The sequence below is a fragment of the Callospermophilus lateralis genome, unplaced genomic scaffold (assembly GCF_048772815.1).
Source record: "Callospermophilus lateralis isolate mCalLat2 unplaced genomic scaffold, mCalLat2.hap1 Scaffold_52, whole genome shotgun sequence".
In the NCBI taxonomy this organism is placed as follows: domain Eukaryota; kingdom Metazoa; phylum Chordata; class Mammalia; order Rodentia; family Sciuridae; genus Callospermophilus; species Callospermophilus lateralis.
In genome coordinates, this window is record NW_027514454.1 from 417056 (window position 1) to 436505 (window position 19450).

Consider the following 19450-nt stretch of genomic DNA (forward strand, 5'->3'; position numbering starts at 1 on the left):
GAATTTGTTTTGTCAAGTGTGGGAGCAGGCACACAGATGGGCTTTGATCCAGTGGTGCTGCATGGAATTCTCATTATAGCAATGGTGTCACTTGTCACTTGGAGTTGGTGATAATGCTGCCAAGTTATGGAAAAAAGCACCGCAAATAGGAAAGTACAAAGGCCAAGTAAATGGGCTTATATAGCACAGGAAGCTTTCACTATTAGCTGACTTTTGTTTAAAGGACATAAACATTATTTCAGACCTGTCAAAACAGGCATAGTAGATAGATATACAGGCAGAAAAGAAAACTACCAATTGACAGGGCCCTTTAAGAATGGTTCTTGTTAACCTAGGCTGAGAATATGAAGTAAAACAAACATATCCATGATTTTTCTATTAGGCTATGAAAGAAACCTTTGAGCTGCAAAAGAATCTTTCTGCAATATGTAGCAATACCCAAGGTATTTTTCTTTATAAGAAAAGCTTTGTCTATTCAAAAGGTCAGCAACCATTGGAAGTACACACACACACACACACACACACACACACACACACACAATGGCAAAGAAGTAGAGCATAATTTTCACCAAATCTGCACATCAGAATTCTCCACAGGACTTTGCAAATGTATTTATGAGGCAGCTAAAGCAGTGCTTAGAGGGAAATCTATAGCTATATATGCCTATATTTAAAAAGAAACAAGATCTCCAACCTCCAAAGAGGAAAAGACTAAACACAAAACTAAATACAAGGAAGAAAACACAAAGGCTAAAGCAGAAATAAAATATAAGTAATATAGAGTAGAAAAAAGTAAAGTAATTGAGGGAATCGGTGAAACCAAAATTTGGTTTCTTGGATAAGGACAGCAAAATGACAATACTTTAGCTAGACTGAGAAAGGAAAACAAAGACATTACTAACATCAGGAAGGTAATACCAAACTTAAGGGAATTAAAGAAGTATAGTGAATATTATAAAACCCTCCCCCATATGCGTGCACACATATACACATTAATACGTGCAAACTATATACCATACATATACATATATATATTATATATATATATATCTTTACACACACACACACACACACACACACACACACACACACATATATATATATGCCATCTAAGTTTAGTTTGCTGACACACGCAATGGTGTGTATGTATGTGTATATATATATGTACATAAATACATGTATAAATACATATATATATATATGTATTTATACATGTATTTATGTACATATGTGTGTATACATACATACATATTCATTATGTAAATTGTCATTCTGAAACTCTCCAGTATGGGTATAAACCTTTGTATTTCTAAAAATTTCATTTTTTTTTTTTTTTGTGACATGCATTCTTTGTTGAGAACTACTGGCCTAGCACATAGTAAGCATTAAAAAATCTTGACTAACAAATACTTATGTGTCATTCAGGATCAGGTAAAGTTGCATATAAACACAAAAGTCCAAAATAATAGTGCAGTTTGTGTAGGAAAAGGAAATCCAGAAATAACTAATTTGGAACAAGTATGATAGCTCCACAGTGACATCAGAGATCCTGGTTTTTGTTATTTTGTACCATTATTCCAGGACATGGCTTCCATAGTCAAATTTACTAATGAGCTGGGAAGTTTTCAGGAGTTGCAGTCATTACATGTGAATTATACATGAGAAAAAAAGAATAAGGATTTGCAGAAGGGTAAAAATTGCCCTTCCCAGTTGAGTAAGCCTTTATGAAGCTCTTTTCCAGAGGTTCCATGTAATCTTTTTACCTTTATATCAATAGCCAGAACTTAGCCACATGACTCCATCTGCTGCAAAATAACCAGAAAATAAAGTCTTTATTTTTGTCTTACCTTATTTTATTTTTGGTTCTGGGGATAGAATTCAGGGCTTGCATGCATAATAAGCTATACTCTACCACTTCCAGTGCTGAAGTCATTTGTTTATTTGATTTTTGGCACTAAGGATTAAACCCAGGGCCTCACACATGGAAGGAAACCACTCTGCCACAGTGTTATACCTCGGGTCCCTGGAAGTCTTTTGTTTCAAATGATAATAGATGCAGCTATGAAATCTCAACTCTGTCCCTAAGGAACAAGGGGGAAATGGCCACTAGGATAAGTTCTTCCCAGCTTTGCCATATCATATCCCAACTTCTACAACTCACCTATAAACTTAGTTTCTAGAGCAATCTAAGTCAATGGATTGATTTTCCCTCACTGGAGTTTTTCAAAAAAATATCTCAAGAGTACTTACTAAGTAGGTGCTGTTTGAGAGAGGAGAAATAGCACGTTCCTCCTCCAGGGAGATTTTTTAAAAATTTGGGCAAAAGAAACCCATATAAAAGGAACAATCCAGAACGCTATGTACCAGTATGTTCTGGAGAACTGTTTTGTGGTTTGAACCACTTCCTTAAGCTTAAAAACTTATTTGACCTAAAAACAATCTCAAACTAACTTTAAATGAACCACATTACTATGTTGACCTATACTGAGGAGGAAAATTAATACTTGTCACCTGCTAAGTTTGGGTCACTCCTTCATGTTCTTTGAACACTTAAGCTACCAACTGCCCTCATTCCTATATGACCGCCACTATCCATAGTGATTTCAATGTACATGTGGATGATCATTTTAATATTCTGACCTCTGACTCCCTTGATATCTTTTCTAATGATCTCATTCTCTCCCAGCCTCAACCATACATTCTCATGGAATGGGCCACTTATGCTCTACTTTCAACCTTGTCTTCATCAAGGAGAGGCTTACCCTTCCATAATCCCAATCTTCAGCATTCCTCTCTAGGACCACCACCTCATATTTTTCCAGCTTACTGTACCTAGGACCCTGACTTAAAAATTATATGACTTTTGGGCTGGGAATGTGGCTCAGGTGGTAGCATGCTCGCCTGGCATGCGTGTGGCCTGGGTTCGATCCTCAGAACCACATACAAACAAAGATGTGTCTTCTGAAAACTAAAAAATAAATATTAAAATTCTCTCTCTCTCTCTCTGTCTCTCTCTCTCTCTAAAAAAATATATGACTCCATAATGCATTTGTCTCACCATCTTTTCACTGTCTTTCATACCCCACATGTTTTCATTTCTTCCTTATCCATCCTAGGTCTTGTAGTCCCTCATAATAATAACCCATATGAGGTACTACATACATTAACTCCTCTCTCACACATTTTTCCTTTGGCAAAACTCCAATCCCATTTATTTTGTACCTGTTTTCTGGTTGTTGAACTTGCTAGGGGAAAATACCCAGTATTACTGCATGGACCCACTTTAAACTCATGACCCATGAACTCAAATGGTCCTGGCAATTCTAACTCATTTCCCTACCCAATTTATTCTTACCTCACAAAAATAATTTCAAACATTCTCCTCAAACTTTCAGCACTTTTTCCTTCATTTTTAAATGACGACCTCGATTCCTTTTTAATGGAGAAAATCAAAACAATCAGAAGGGACCTTCCACAAGTCAACTTCCATGGCTTCTACCACCAGGCTTGTACCTGTGACAGTGTTTCATCTTCTGTTCTGTAGTGAGGGATTGTCTGTGTTTCTTTCTAAGGCACACTCCTTTTTGACTTCACCTCTACTCAAAGACCAGAAATTTTATCAATTTTGAAGAGACATTTTATTCTTCCTTATCAATTTATTTCCATCAGCCCACACAAGCTATACTTCTCATGTTAAAATGCTCTCCCCTGATCCCATGCTTTCCTCCAGCTACCTTCCTATTTTTTTGTATCCCCCTTGTAACAAAACCCCTTCAAAATGCTGTTCACCTTCAGTATCTGTTTCTGCTTCCAATGCTCTATTTTGAATCACTTTAATTAAAACTTTCCAAACCTTCCCACCAAAACAGCCAGTGACTTCCATCTATCAGTGCTATTATTGGTTCTAAGTCCCCATCTCACTTTAGTAATTGATTACTCCTCCTTGGAACTTTTTCTTCATTCGGCTTCCTGGGATATCATCTGCTTGAATCTTTTCTAACTTCACTGCACACTTTTCCAATCTTTTCTAATGGTTCTGTTTTATCTACCTGCACTCTTAATTTCTCAGACACCCCAGGATTCTATCGTTAGACCTCTTCTGTTTTCTGTCTATACTCAATCACTAGATGATCTCATTCGGTCTCATAACTACAAGCTGTCTATATCAGTGCTGTCCAGTAGAGATATAATGAAAGACAAATGTGAGTCAGAGACATAATTTTGTGTGTTCTGATAGCCTTATTTAAAAAGTGAAAAGGGACAGTTTAAACTAATTTTAATAATATATTTTACTTAACCCAATACAGTGAAAGTTTAACATTTCAACATGTATTCATCATAAAATGATTAATAAGATATTTTTTCCATAGTAAGTTTTTGAAATCTATTGTTATACACATAGAGCATATCTCAATTAGAACTAGCCACACTAAGTGCTTGGTAGCTGCATGCTACTACTGCATAGGACAGCACAGATCTGTAACTTGGTCATTGGCTTTTTCTGAGTGACATGGAAGCCCATGGTAAGTTTTGAGGAAGGAAATGACATGAATCAATTCACTTTTAAAATGTCACTTTGGCTGTGCTGTTAAACATAGGCTACAAGAGAGCAAGGAAGATTCATTTAGGAGGGTGATGCAGGTAAAAGATGAAGAAGGTACTGAGGAAGGCAGGGCAAAATGATTATATTTTGAAGGTAGAATGAATAGAATTTCCAGATGAATGTATAGAATGAAAGGAGTTCAGGATGACTGCTTTTGTTTAAATCTGAGCCATGGAAGAATAGGGTTGCCTTTAAGATAGATAGGGAAGACAGAAGATGGAGCAACTTTGGAGAAGGTAGAAGGCAGATCAAGTTTAAATATTAAGTTTGAATTTTCTATGAAACAAACAAGCAAGCAAGCAACAAACAAAACAACATTAACAACAAATGAAGTTCATTTCATACAGTGAAATGTGTCTCAAAAATATCTATAGTAATACACTGTGAAGGTGTTCTATTTTTTCTCCATATTTTTTTAATTTTTTATTGTTGCATTATAGTTGTGCTATATATTCATATGTGCATGAAATATAACAGTACAATTTAGCCAATATCACTCTCCAGCACTTCCCTCCCCTTCCCATCTCTGAACAACCCCTGGTCCATTTCCTTTACTGATTTCCCTTTGATTTTCATGGTATCTACCCCCACTTTTCATTTCCTTTTTCCTATCTTCCACATATGAGAGAAAACACAATCCTTGACCTTTAGTTTGGCTTATTTCACTTAACCTAAGGGTCTCTGTTTCCATCCATTTTCCTGCAAATGACATAATTTCATTTTTCTTTATGGATGAATAAAACTCCATTGTGTGTGTGTGTGTGTAATGTGATGTGTATAGCAAAGTATTCACATTTTCTTTATTCATACTTCTGTTGACAGACACCTAGACAGGTACCATAGTTTGGCTATCGTGAATTGTGCTGCTATCAACATGGGTATGCATGTATCACTGTAGTATGATGACTTTAATTCTTTAGTATAAATATGTAGGAGTGTTATTACTAGGTCTCATGATGGTTCTATGACTGGTTTTTCAATAAACAGAGGAGGTACTCTTTAGATAGGCTTGTTAGTGAAAATGTCTCTAAAGGAGCATTAGAACTGGGTCCTGAATGAAGAAACAAGGCAAAAATCTGGAAAAAATTAGAGAGTACATGAAAGATAAAAGCCTTGAGTTGAGACAGGTATGTTCAAGGAACAGAAAAGTGAGTAGGATGGGAAGGCAGGCAGGGCAAGTCATACATTGCCTCATCAGTTGCAGTGAAGGAACTTTGATTTTATCTTATGCACAAAGGGGAGCCTTTGGCAGATAGCAAGCTAGAAGGAGTATGATCTTACTTATATCTTCCAAAGAACTGGCTCCTGGATGGCAAATGGTTATATTGTAGGTTATATATATATTGTAGATGGACACAATATATTTATTTATTTTTACGTGGTGCTTAGAATCAAACCCAGTGCCTCACATGTGTAAGGCGGGTGCTCTATCACTGAGCTATAGCCCCAGCCCTCATTATTATTTTTATCATCACAGCAGAGGATAAAAGTCAAAGCAGGGAAGATGGTTAGAATCTTTTATAGTAACTGGGAAAGATGCTAGAGATCTTTCCATTATGAAGCTCTCCCTCTCTTGGCTCTAAGTCTTTTGATTTCAAGGTGTTTGGGGAGGTATAAAATGTATATTCCCAATCTCAGTACCTCCATCCATCATGCTCTGCATTTTCCTACCTCTCATGGTAGGAAAATCAGTTCATGTTTTTGAATGAACTATAAGACACTTCTCTTCAAGGCTCAGGGGTGTGTGTGTGTGTGTGTGTGTGTATGTGTCTGTGTGTCTGTGTGTGTGTATTTTTCTTGTACATGGCATATTGTCTGTCCCATAATTAAGTCTCAAAGTGGGGCAAGGCCCTGCTTCAAATAACTGCTTTACTGAGAGGCAGCCAGAGGCATCAAGGAGGATTTTGGGCCTTGCTGGGGTGGGGAACAGGTAGAAGGTAGGAAGGTGGGGCATGTTGAAAGAAGGGAGAGACACCAGCTTTGAGCAAGTCAAGGACAGGTTTGGCCTACTTTTTATTTTGACCTCAGGCTGGCCTGGTTCTATTGATGGTGATGTGATACCTATGTGTGGGAATAGCTGAAATGGTTTGATCATCAAGGGACCATAATTCATCATCCAAAGCCTTCATTAAGGAGATATTTCTGCTCAGCCTCGTACAAAGCCATGCCTTCAGGAATTTGCCATCCAGCATCACAGCTCTCTCTGCCGATACTGATGCTGCAAGTCCAAGCCCACCAAGGATGGAAGATTGAAGTCAAGCTTTCTGGCACTCCTTCTCTTCTGGCTAGGACAGATGTCTTCAGGCTTTATCTCAGACTGGCAGAAAATTAAGTCCTGGGCTTTGTCTCTGCTTTCTGCATGCACTGGACTTGAGTTTGATTCTGTCCAAAAGAAGTCTGTGGACTAGAGGGTTGACATTTGGCACCAAGAAAACAACCCGGGTGTCTGGCGGGTTTTCAGTCCCCAAAGTCTTGTTCTTTTCCTTCAAGTTTCTGCAGCCATTTGAAATCCATCGCTCAGCACCCGCAGTTTCAGTACCTTTAGATTAGGGATCTAAACCTGTAACTGATGATCCATTAGACTGTCACACTTGGCATCCAAACAGAGCTGACAGGTCTGGTTACAAATTTGTCATTAATTACTGTGTGTAATCACATTAGCCCAAGGTTGGCAATGCTTTGCTGTTTTGATGTTTTATATTTGAATTGTATGTATTCATTAAAAAGAGCATGCTATTTTTAGTTTTGAATTAGGATATGGGGTTTGGGATGGTATCTATTATGTTTTTTAATTGTGCTTTTTTTCTGGGAGGGGAGAAGAGGAAAAGACTTTCCTTTTTCTATCAACAATTGCTCTAATTTCTACATAGGAAGGTGGAAACTTGGTTCCTCCCTCCACCCCTCTAGGCAATGAGTCCATGGCTCAGATTCATAAAGGTTGTTGATTTTGACTTTGGGTTGCCCTACTCTGTTTTTCCCCTCCTTTCATGTTACCTAGCACAATCCATAAGTCCTTCTAGTCAACACTTCCTAAGGTTGGGGTAAGAGAGACAGCCCATTTAAGTTGACTTATTCTACGCTTTGGGTAATCTGCTTTTATATTCACTAAAAGATGCCAAGTTGGTGGCATATTCTCCTTTGTTCTTATATCTGACATGAACTTAAACTTTAAATGGTGCCAGAATGAATCGCATTGCTTGCATTCTTGTAACTAACTGCAAAACATTCCAGGTTTGGGCCCAAGAATCCAAGGAAGATGTCATGTTTGCATTTATTATCTGATCCCTGTTCTGATAAAAATTTTTGTTTATTATATACTGCCTCATCCCCCATGGAAGTCTGTTGTCATTCTAATATTCTTGCTCATCATCTCTCTGCCTTTGAAAGGAAGTTGACATTTCCTCTTTCCCATCTTACCTCCATTCTCTAGCTCTGCTCCTTGTTATATCACCTTCCTGAGCCTGGGTTGTGTTGACTCATGGGTAAATGGAGATAATAAGGAACACCTGCCTTTCCAATGCCACAGAGTTACTGAGGATCAAGTGAGACAATGGACATGAAAGTACTTTAATTCTGCTAATGTAGGCAATTGTTATTATCATTCACTTAGTGCTCTTCCCTAGCTATCTACGTGGTGTACTCTGCCTTGCTGTGTTTCAAATGTGGACACTTTGCTGCTCCTGTTAGTGAAGAACCTTTCAAATCCCAAAGAAAATTATAAGAAATAAATCAATATAAGAATCCTTTCTCGATGTGTAGTTCATTTCATTATTATGTATGTCATTTATATGCTTTTCCATTTTTATATAGGTTGAATTCAGCTGCCAGCTGAATATAAAAACTGTAAGTCCTATGGTGACCAAGCACTTACATCCAAAATGGCTACCAGTCAAAATTATTCTAGATTATCATTAAAAGGAGAACAACTGCATGTTATTCATTTAACTAGCAACAGGAATTGCAAGCACTGCCTTACATATGGATGTTTTTGTGTCAGAATAAATTTTGTGGTGAAGTGCTCTGAGCTTTTTAGTATATTTGTTTCCACTCATTTATTCCTGTGAAGAAGATGGATAAACCAAGGTACAAAGGTGTGCATAATTCTCTAAAGCCACAGAATTGGTGTCAGACTTATGAGAGCTCCTTGCCTCCTTCTTTTCCATTTATAGATTCAAAATATTTTAATAGATAACTTAGTAAGTTTATGTTTATGGTTTTTGCAATGGCTTTTAATTTATTTTAATTTCTTTCTAGGCTTCTGAAGGTTTTAAGCTGCATACTTAAAGTTTCTTTCTCAGAATTTGTAATATGAGGCCCATCTATACACAGGAAGATCAAAAGTAATTAATATGCACTGAATTTTTACTCCATGCTGATCTCATGCTACGGCTCTTCTCACACAACATTTTATTTAATTCTTGGAGCAATGACTCAAATTACATAATATTATCCCCATTTCGTTGAACATTAAACTGAGGTTAATAAGTTGCATTAATATGGGATTTAACCATACCTGTGCTGTATCTCTATGAAACATCGAATTCACTATAAGTTTAGTATTTCCATTTTTGAAGAATTTAATCTTCAAAAATTATAGTTATTTATCCTCACTTTTACAGATTCCACTGTAGTTTTTAATTTAAAAAGAAAATATAGCTGGGAATGGTGGTGCATGCTTGTAATCCTATTGACTCAGGAGGCTGAGACAGGTGGATCACAAGTTCAAGGCCAGCCTTAGGAACATAGCAAGGCCCTAAGCAACTTGGTGAGATCCTATCTCAAAATAACAAAAGAGTACTGGGGATGTGGCTCAGTGATTATGTGCCCTGGGTTCAATTCCAGGCAGATAAACAAACAAACAAACAAAAATAAATAACAAATATAAAAGAAAATATACTTTCAATCTGGAAAGTGATAAAGATACAGATAAACAGAGAGTCCCTGACTTATGGTGGTTCCACTTCTGATGTTACTACTTACAATAGTATGAAAGTGAAATACATTTCACTGAAACCATACTTTGAATTTTGATCTTTCCCAGGGCTCATGATATTCAGTTTGACACTCCCAATGCTTGCTAAATGGCAGCAGGCCACAGCTCCTAGTCATTCCTAGCATCTTGAGCATAGGCAACCAGTACTCTACAGTGGTTTGTGTTGCTAGGCTTTGGTGTTCATCAGGTTAGGTGAATTGAATAGTTTGATTTGTTGTGTTTTCAAGTTATAGTAGGTTTATTAGTATGCACCCCAATCGTAAGTTGAAAAGTTCCTATATTTGAAAGGTTAAATATAAACTAGTTAAAATACTAAGAATACGATTTATTAGTACTTTTTATTCAAATGTAAAGTAAGATAACATATTAGTGCTACTGTGCACATAGTGTAGGCAGATTTAACAACTTTCTTAATTATGACTTCCCTTAACTACCTCAAATTGTATTATGTAGTTTTAATAGATAGAAAATATAAATGGCACCTCTATTTTCCCTTTATATTAAAGAATTTTCTGGATACAAAGATATCTTGGTGGCTGCATTGAGGAAAGTGCCACTTTCTTCAATGAAAGTCCATCCATGCCCATAAATGTCTCTTTGCTCATGGGAAATTGTATCCCCTTTCCCCAACATAAGCCCCAAGAAGACTGCTTATAGTTATTGTTAACTTTTTCAGCCAATTCTGAGCCACTTAAAAGCAAAACAGTACTAGTGTAATCACCGCCTAGTGGAAACTTGCAAATATTGGTACCAATAAGCTAAAGGTAGTCAAGCAAATTAATGTTTTAGTCATTTTTTTTTTCTTGAGAGAGGGAATAGAAAGAAACTCTCACTCATTGAACAAATTCTCTGAAATGATATTTTCTGATTTATATCTTGGACAAAATCTACAACTATGTCCTATTTAAAAATGAGATGTGACTATCTAGTTCAGATTCAAAAGTACGTTTGTCTGACTTTTTCCACTATGTTGATAATTCCTCTTTGAGGGAATAATTTCTGGGATTGTCTTCAATAATAAGTTAATAAATATACTATACAAATACCCTTTTAAATATATGAAAACAAAAACATTTATAATCAACTGGACTTTTTGAAGTTCTGGGTTAATGGAAGGCAGACCTTGGACTTTTGCATTTTATTTCCTTCTGTCTGCCACAAGATGGGGCTACTGTATAAAAGCCAGTCCCTTTGCATTCAAAGTAGAACTCTGGGAAATGAAGCTGGACAGCCTTAATTTCCAAAGAGCTTGAGAGTAAGTTTCAGGGAATTACAGATGGAGAAATGCAGTGTCATAGAGAACTAAGTAATTTCACTTGACTACTTATTCATTACATGATTCTGGATAATTCTTTGTCCTTGACTCCCAGTTTAGGAGTTGAAAAATGGATATAACAAAACCAATTTTGTGGGGATCACCACAAAATTGTCATAATTAAATGTTAAAAGCTTATACAGATGCATGTTATGTACTCCATACATCATGACTAATGTCATTGGTGGTTGTTTTTATTTACATTATCATCATTACAACAGTCCAAGGGATGCTCAGTTTTCATGTTATTACCCATCATCTTGTATCTAACATATGAAAAGTGCCCCTTAACCTTCCATTATTGGTGTTTGCATCTTGGGTGAATGTTTTGGATGGTGTTTGCTAAGAGACTATTATATTATTGTAATGTTGAACATCAAAATGACAAGAACATTAACTGTCTTATGGATTAGAATCAACCTTAAGAGCAAGCTCATTTATTATGTCAGTCATGCAATCTTGCTTTGTGGTAAGAGCAGTGTCTCCCAACATGTGTTCTGTAGAACTTATGTCACATGTGTATCAAGTTTCATAGTCAAATAAGAATGGGAAACTCACCATGTCTCATCCCTTTCCTATTTTAAGGAATCATGATACATATGAGCATTTTTAAGACTCTGAAGATGTTATAAGAATAACCATTCTCCTATTTATGCCTAGTTTTGTAAGTGAATTTTCCATTTTCACCATGAAAACAATTTTAAAAAGTTTGGGAAGCACATATAAAGTTTGGAGATGCATGAATGGCCAAATGTGTACTTATAGTATTTAATATATAAATTCAGATAAAGATGGCTATTCATAACTACATGTTAAAGAACATCATACTTAGAAATAATAGCTTTTGAAAACTCAAATTTCATATGTCTTTTTCCAACTCACATTCTATGAGAAAGACTTCAGTGTTTTTTTCTCATTATTAAGATCACTTTTTGAGTCATTTACAATTTCCTGGAGTGCTTATTTGCTCGTTTGTTGGTGATAGCACTTTTTGGACATGAATGCATTAGTACAGGAAATCTTATCCTTAGTTTCAGGTACCCATTTGTATAACACCAGAATTTTTTAAAAACTTATTTATTCATTATTATTATATCAAATGATCTTCAAATGTGTTTTAAAAATGATTAAAATTCTGAGACCGCAATCCCAGAAATAATTAGTATTTTTTTGTTAAACTCACTTGCTGTCTATTTAACGCTTTTTGTCAAGTACCTTGTCATTTAAAATTAAGCAGCTACTAGAGGGCATAGACATGGAAGGCTGTTAGAAATGCCATATATGACAACACTTTTTTTTTTTCTTAAGGAATTACTTGGGGGAAAATGTTGTACCATACATGTATTTGTATAAAACAGTGTTCTGTGTGTATGTGCTGAAATAACTATTTCTATGCTGGAAACAGTCTCTTGGCCAGCATCACAGAAAATAGCTGCTGCCATCAGGTTTTTGATAGGAATAGGGTATTAGCAAGTGTTAAAGGTAAAAAGACTACAGTCAAAAATCTGTTTTTATGGGTTGGGATTGTGGCTCAGCAGTAGAGCGCTTGCCTAGCATGGTGCAGGACTCAGGTTCCATCCTCAGAACCACATAAAAATAAAGGCATTGTGTTGTGTCCATCTACACCTAAGAAAATAAATGTTTTTTTTTTAAATCTGTATTTATTATCTTATTCATTTCTCATATTTTCTGAGTCATTTTTCTTTGATTTTTTCCCCCTCAGAATCTAGTCAAGTGCTTTTAAAAATCATGGCTGCATTCTGGGACCCTGGGATGCAGGGTGGATAAAATATCCACCCAAGCTTTATAGGGTGGATACTCTATTGAGATTAGAAAGGTAGTGAATTAGTAGTTAGACCAAGAAGGATTCCAAAAGAAGGTAAAGGCCTGGGGTATGGCATGGCCCCCCAGACTCTGTTACCAGTATCTTCTTGAAATCTCAAGACCTACTATCCATTAAAATCTCCACAGAAGGTTTAAAAAATAGATGATGCCACCTGAGAATATGGAAGTCAGAATCACTATGGGTGAACCCCAGGCATCACTTTTTGGCAAAGTCTTTCCCAGGGTTGAAAGGGCCAAAACCTTCCAGAAGGCCTTTAGTTTCTTTTGTGTCATCCTCCTAAAAATTTGAACAGAAGCGACTTATTCAAAGCCAAGAGTTGGATCTGTTAGGAAAAAGCATTTGTGTAATGTACTCTTTTTGCTTTATGTCTCTACTTTCCACTTCCAAGTCACTCCTAATATTCCCATTATGGCGTTAGAAATAGAAAACTCAGATGGAGAAGCTGCATGCTCCGTATGGGATGGGAGGTTATTGGTAATGGGCAGTCTCATTGCTGAATTGAATTTGAGTGCTGGGAAAGCTTCTTGGCTAATGTTTCAATCCTTTGGTTGAATTCATCTTTGACAGCAAATGCCTGCGGTTGAAGTTACACCATTCTCTTCCCTTTCCATTTCCCTTCACTGGGGCAATCTTCCTCTGTGTATTCTCTCATTTGATGGGAAAGACTCTGCAGCTATTCTCTTCTCAGCCAATAGGCTGCCTCCCTGTGAATTGTTAGAGGCTAAAAAAGGGAGTTACTAGTGAAGAGTTGGGAAACAAGGATCCTTCTCCTGTGGACATGACTCTTTGCGCATAGAGAAAAAAAAAAACAGGAATACCAGTGCAAAGTAATGATAATATCTTACAAGTGTATGATGCCTTACAACTTTTAAAACACTTTCACATTCATCACTTTCCCTTGGATTATTCCAGAAATTGATGCAACAAATCCTTTGACTATTCCAGAAATGGATGCAACAAATACTCACAGGCTCATTTTACTATAAAAAAAAACATATATATTTTGAAAATAAATTATTTTCCCACAAGAGCCTGGGCAAGGACAGAAATGGGTCCCCAATCTGATCTTAATTACCTACAGCAGTCCCCTTTCTGGCTACTTCCTAGAGTGGCCTGGGAAGATTGTAAAATAACACAATTACTGCAAATGTAGGACTCTAATTCAATCAGCCTGGGATAGAGCTCAGGGAATCTGTAATTTAATAGAATTTTCTCATAGATCTCAATCCGAATTAAACTTCTGAATCACCCAGGAAGTGTTAAAAAGCCCATTGCTCAAGTTTTACTCCAGCATCTCTAGTGTGGAGTTTCAGGGGCCAGTGGTTTGTGAGATTCCATCTTGGCACTGAAGCTCTGAAACAGTGCTCTAGATTATAGCTTTCAAAGTCCCTTTTACAGAGTTTCAGCACAGCAAGTAGGTAAAGACAAGTGTACAGTTGAAATTGAGGAGACCATGATTCAAAGCCTGGCTCTAGTTCTTTGGAAGAACAGAAGAAGAAGAGTGGGGAAAAGGAGGTGAGGAGATAGAAAATTCTGTTTGCTCATTTCATCTCTCTGAGCCACAGTCTTTTGTTTTATAAGATGAGGAAAATGAGCAGTACTTCGCCTTAAGGGACATTATGAAGACCACATGGACTAAGGTACATGAAATAACCATGCCCATTCTGCTCTAAGCGATTCCTGCCAGTTCCCTTTGACCTTAAAGATTGCATAGTTTCGACCATTGGCCAAGATGTTCTTTTGGTGTCCAAAGTTTCCACCCTCAACCTTAAACAGAGTTAGACTTTGAGGGCATGAAACAGAGTTCCAGAAGTTTCCACTAATAAAACAAGGTTTGTAAAATTGGAAGCCTCTTTCTGATGTTGCTATTGGCATATTCAGCCTTCTGAATCCTGGAGTTATGGATCTGCCAGTTTGCTAAATGCTTACTCAAAAGGGCCATTAATTTTCAGAAGAACACTTTAGCTATTACTATTCACCTTACCATTCCTCCATCTAGCTCTTTGAGTTCCCCTGAATGTGCCCCCCAAGCACCTTTTGTTTAGTCCCATTCAGCAAATTAAGGAAAGTTCTAGTATGTGTTTCTTATTCAGTAAATGCTGAGTTCACTGTAACCCAGGCCCACTGGAGAACAAATAAACCCATACTATAAACACCCACTCCCTTGCCTCACAATTTGTACTGGTTAGAACAGAATCTTCTAATATTAGGAATGGTAGCATGAGGATCATTTTATAACCACAAACACAGCAAAAGCAATCATGAAATTATGGATGACTCATTGTCAAAGGAACACTTGAATCATCTTGATCAACCCCCTAGGTTGATCAAATGGGGAATCTTCTGCACCAAACTCACACTGTGCATTAGTCTGCTGTCTAATTGATTGTTATTGCTGGATTTCTCTTGACCACATCAGTTCTATTTTAAACTTCTCATAATTCCCTGCTCCTCCACTATTTTTATGCCCCTACCCCATTTGTTTTTGCATTGCTGGGAATCAAACTCAGAACTCTGCACATGCTAGGTTAGTAGATCTACAACCAAGTAACATCCATAGGCTCTATACCATTTTTCAATTAAAACTCCTGATATTTAGAGAATTTAAATAACTGGCTTAAGTCATGTGGCTAATAAGCAAGAGAGCAAAGAGTGAAACTTGATTTGAAACTAAAACACATATTCTTTCTGTGAAACTCTCTTTACTATTATTTCTACCATGCAAGATGGTGGTAAAGATTAAATGTATGCAATGTACCTAGCACATACAATATCTGCTACATAGTACATTAAAATAAATGATAGTTACTACTGGTGTAGATTCAATTGGGTGTATTGTGTTTCTCCTAAGGGAACTATAAATTTCTTAAACTATGAAACTTAAATTATTTTGTAGCTTCAAGCAATCAGAACTATGCTAATATTTATTAAGCCAGTCACATTGGATGCAGTTAAGTAGATTGTAAACAACATACCATGTACACTCCTATAATGCATATCAATTTCCTAGTAAAAGAGATATACATGTAGGAGCAGGCATGACAAGCAATAGTATATGTAAGTCCACCAGATCCCTTTTAGTAGAACTACAAAAATGTACATAAGATGTAACAGATAGTTCAAATAATTGTGTCTCTATTAAAGAAATTGAATTTGCAGTTAAGTTTCCAAACAGCAGTCTGTTTCCAGGCATAGATTGCTATACTGAAAACTTCTTACCAAATACTTTAAGAAAAATTAACACAGTTTCCATATAATCTTTTTCAGGAATTAGAAGATGAGAACAATCTCAACTCAAATTATGATGCCAGCATTACTCAGATGCTAAAGACAGCATAAGAAAAACTCAAGAACACATTAGACCAAATATGCTTCATGAACCTAAGTGCAACAAACTTGAATAAATATAACACAAGTTAAATTCTTCAATGTATAAAACAATAATACTCTATGACCAAGTGGAGTTTAGAGTGGCCATATAAAACTAGTTCAATGTTGGGAAGTTAATCAATGTAATCCATAATATTAATAGTAAAAAGAAGACTTGATTGATTTTACCAAATTATGCAGAAAAAATATATGACAAAATTCAACATCCACTCTGATAAAGATGTTCTGTGAATTTGGAATAGAAAGAAAACATTCTCAACCTGGTATCTACAAAACAGCTAAGCTAAAATAATTTTTAATTGTGAAAGACTGCTTTCCCCAAAAATTTAGAAATAAGGGAAGAATATCCATTGTCACCACTCAGTGTCATACTGGATGACCTATCTAATTTTAATAAGGTAAGAAAAAAAGGAGAAACAAAGATATTCAGATTCTCAGATGGCATATGATTATCTATGCAGAATATCACAAGGAATCCAGAAAAGAACTCCATTAATAAGTAAGTTTAATGACATTGTACACTACAAGGCCAACATATAAGAATCTAATGTATTTCCTTATGCCAACATTGAAGAATAGTAAACTAAATGTGTGTGCAGATGTGAGTGCTGGGGATTGAACATTGGGGAGTAGACTCAGCGTCTTGAAAATACTAAACACATGCTCTATCACTCAGCTTTCCTCTAGCCCCTGGAAACTAAGAAATAGTTTTAAAATGCACATTAACTCCACAAAATAACATATTTATGGATAAACATAACAAAACATTAACAGGTTTTGTATGCTGAAAACTTCAAAATCCTGATGAAGCAAATCAAACAAAATCTAAACAATGGAGAGCGATGCTGTTTTATGGGTTGAGATATTCAACATTGCAAAGATATACTTTTTCCTGAATTGACCTATAAATCTAGTGTTTTTGTAATAAAATCTCACCAGTATTTTTGTAGATATAGATTGGTTGATCCTAAAATTCATATGGAAAGTCAGAGGAACTATAAAAACCAGGACAATTTTTGAAAAATCATAATAAAGTTGGAGAAATCACATTATCCAATTTTTAAGATTTACAATAAAGCTGTGGCAATCAACTCATATATATATGACACATGGATCAATAGTCCAAAATAGAAACAACCAGAAATAGACCCACAGAAATACTTCACAATAATTTTTTACAAAGTTACAAAAACTATACAAAGGAGAAGAAACAGCCATACAACAAATGGTGTTGGTATAACTGGACAATCATGCAAAAAAGAGGTTTGATCTTAAGTTCAAACCTTGTGCAGGTTGACTTGTGCTGGTGTTACATACTGATAAGCCATCAAAAGTTGAAAACAGGGACAGGGGCTGGGGCTCAGTGGTAGAGCATTTGCCTTGCATGTGTGAGGCACTAGGTTTGATCTTCAGCACCACATAAAAATAAATAAATAAATAAAAATCTTGTGTTCGTTTACAACTAAAAAAGATATTTTAAAAAAAATGTTGAAAATATTCTAAGTCAAAAATGTATTTCATATGCCTAATTTCCCTAACGTCATATCTTGGCATGATGTTTTAAAGTTTACCTACTTAAAGATGCTCAGATCACCTACGTTAGCCTACAGTTGGGTAAAACCCTCTGACCCAAAACTTATTTTGTAACAAAGTGTTGAATATCTCACATAATTTATTTAACACTGTACTGAAGGTGAAAGGCAGAATAGTTGTATGGGTACACTTTTGCACTATTATAAAGTTAAAAAATCATAAGTTGATCTTTCATAATGCAGAAAATTAACTAAACATGGCTCATAAATCTATTTTAAAACCATTAAACTACATACAGAAAACTTTTTTGATACTGGGAATTGAACCAGAGGTGCTTTACCACTGAGATACATCTCCCAGTTTCTTTTCGTTTTTTATTTTGAGACAATGTCTCTGTAAGTTGCTGAGCTGGTCTAAAACTGGTAATTTTCCTGTTTCAGCCTCCTGAGTCCCTGGGATTATAGTACCAACATGCCTGGCAAAATTGCAAATTTTTAAGAAAAAAAAAAAAACCTAGGAGAAAAACCTTGTAAATTGTAATGTGAAAAAAAAATTAGTTGTGAGACTAAGAGCACAATCCAGAAAAGAAAAGATTATGAAGTGGATTTCTGCAAAATCAAAAACTTTTGCTCTATCAAAGACTGTGTAAGAATGAAAAGTCATTCTATAGACTGAAAAAATACAAATCACACATCAAAGGACTTTTATCTAGACTCTATAATTATAAGAAAAGAAACTATTCAAATTTTTAAAAATACTGTATTCATGAGTTAGAAGACTCAATATAATAAAGAGCCTCTTCACAAATTTATCTATACATTTAACCAAGTTCAACTCAAAATCTGGCAGGATTTTGTTGGTATACTAAAGCTTATTTTGAAATTTATATAAGATGATATAAGCATGAGGATGATAGTTAAAACACTGTGTTGTACACTGGAAACTTGCTGAAGATTATAGATCTTTAATCTTCTCAGCACACAAACACAAATGGTACCTTTGTAGGGGTGGTATATTAAATAGGTAGAATGTGGTGATTATTCCACAACACATATGTGTATTAAAACATCAATTGTACCCCTTAAATATACAATTTTTATGTCAATGATATTTCAGTAAAAATGTTAAAAATTTTTTAAAAATAAAAACAAATTATTTGGAAAGACAAGGAACTAAAATATCTCTAACACTCAAAGCAAATAGAGGCAAATAAGCATTTAAAAAAATGTTCATTAGCCAATCAGGAAAGGCCAATTAAAACCAAAATGAGGTAACACTGCATATCTATTTGAATGACTAAAATAAAAAACATTGAGGAGTACAGATAAGGATGCAGAGAAATGGACTTCATACACATGGCTAGTAGACAATGAAAAAGGAAACTCTACATAACACTATGGCAGTTTCTTAAAAAGTTAAACATATACTTAGCATATGCCTCAGAAATCTCACTCCAAGGTACTTGACCTAGAAAAATGAAAACTTATGCAAAGATATTTATGGCAATTTTATTCAGAATTACCAAAACATTGGAAACACCTAAATGTCTTTTAATGAGTGAACATATAAACTGTGTTACATTTGTAAAATGGAATACTACTCAGCAAAAAAGGAACAAACTTTGTAAAAAAATGAATGAATCTGAAATTCATTATGAAATGCAATTGAAAGGAGCCTATTTCAAAAGATTGCACACTGTGTCAATCCATTCATATGCCATCCTCTAAAAATAGTAGTGCCAGGGAGATGATCAGCCATCTCCAGGGGTTG